Here is a 2,074-nt window from a genome sequence, read left to right as displayed (position 1 = left end):
TTGTGGTCTTTTTACACATTTATGCATACACCTATATCCTTACATTGTAGAAGATATTTATTGGGACATAGAGGAAGTTTCAATGGTTATAGATGGGCGAAAGAGTAATTAACCATAAAGTGTAATTCATTCACATGGTGACAAGTGACAAGTTATTGATCACGAGGTCAATTGTTGACCAAACTATTTCCTCTATTCTTTCCATCACCCGGCAGAATACTCCCTTTCTCTCTAACCCTTCACTTCCTCAATCTATATCCATCTTTATGCACTAAATGTCTTCCACATTTTAAGCTTGTTTTTAGAGTGATTAAAGTGAGATTTTTATGAAGCTATAGCTGAGGAAATTGATGAGTTGAGGAGAGATTTTAATTAAGACCAATCTTGCAAGGGGCTGGGAATTTCGAATTTGGGGGCTGTTTTGAAGATCTTGCTTGGTTGAGGTAGGGGTTGTCCTAAACCTCAATTTCCTTTGTTTCTTGTGAATTGTCTTTCTTTAAATTGAACCATTAAGTGACTAGAATTGAAGTTGGTTTACAAGTATGTTATGTAGTTGAAATCTGAAAATTTTAGCTTACATAGTAACGATGTGTTATGTGCTTTAAATGTTGAAATTGAGTCCCCCTAATTGTTAATTATGTTTTGTGTACAAAAATTGAAATTTTGTAATCATGATGGTGGTATTGTTGTTGCTACAAAACTAAAATTCTGTAATCATGATGGTGGCATTGTTGTTGCTGCAAAAACTGAAATTTTCATGTTCAATGTACCTCAATTTTGGGACTGTTTTGTTGTGAATATTCTTATGGCCATATGTGCTTAAATGCTGAAATTTTTAACTTCTATCTAAATGTTACATAGTGTGCTTTAACTAGAATTGAAGTTGCTACAAAACCCATATGCATTACATTGGGTACCACATGGGGCAAAACAGATTTTTGTTAAAATGGAGGATGTTATGTTTTGAAAAGAAAGCAAACTGGTTTTTTTTTTTTTAGAAAATGATTAAGGCGTTGGATGAAATTTTGAAAGTGGGGAGAGACATTGGCACCTCATTAGCATTGCATTCCATTACAATCATGAGATTGCATTATGTGACGATTATTACTTTCCGAACATGCATGACCCATTTTCTTGTCGCTATTCTTTGTTTGGATTCACGGAGGCATTAAGGAGTGCGTTTTAGGCATCTTCTACTGAGCTGTTGTGCTCACTCCTTACTACTATTTTTCAGGATGCAGAAAGTAAGTGGCGAAAGACATTCCCCCATAGGCTTAGACAGGACTTGACAGACTTTCTTGTGTTAATTTTCTGTTGTATATACAAGTTTTGTAAAATTTTAAACTTATTGTGTATCTCTTTTGTAAGCTTATGTTTAGGGACTGTAGTCGGATGTAATGTTTGTAAATGAACTTTAGGTTTTTTTGTCTATGTGTGTGATCATGATATTACCATTATAAATGCATGTGGCGACTGTTGTGGGACAAGGTTAGCCTTTAGTATGGCTTACAATTGAGTTTGGAAATTATAGGACTTTAGTGACTTAGAATCCGTGTAATTTCATGTAACGACCCGGTCATTTGCCTTCCTTTCCTTTTTCCTGAAATTTTACGAATGAATTTTTTTCGTTTAAATTTCTTTTCTGAGCTCTGTTTCGTGTCGCTTAATGTCATCTCGAGTGCTCAGAATTGGTTCCTGAGACTCTTTTCCATGGATTGACAACTTCTTTTGAGGACTGAGTCATTTTCACATTTTTCGTTTTTCGACACTATGCATTATTTCGTCCTTTTCCCTATTCTGTCTTATCTCTGTTTGTCAGTTTTTGGCACAACCTCACTTCTCATGCTCGGAGTTGGTTTTTGACTTCACGTGTCTTCATCTTGAGTGGCTTCCACGAAATACGTATCTTTACTTTTGTAAGAAAGTACTTTGGTTGCTTCCGGTGTCCATAGGGGCATGGATGCAAAGTTCTTTGAAATTATTTTCTTTTCTTGGGGTGTTTTTCATAAATATCTTTTGAAGATATTTTATTTCAGGGGTTTTTAAGAAAATATTTTTGGAAGATATTTTTATT

The sequence above is a fragment of the Cornus florida genome, unplaced genomic scaffold, assembly GCF_030987335.1.
Source record: "Cornus florida cultivar Cherokee Brave unplaced genomic scaffold, ASM3098733v1 CherokeeBrave_3.0.0_Hap2_Chr03, whole genome shotgun sequence".
NCBI lineage: Eukaryota > Viridiplantae > Streptophyta > Magnoliopsida > Cornales > Cornaceae > Cornus > Cornus florida.
This window is presented reverse-complemented; position numbering follows the sequence as displayed.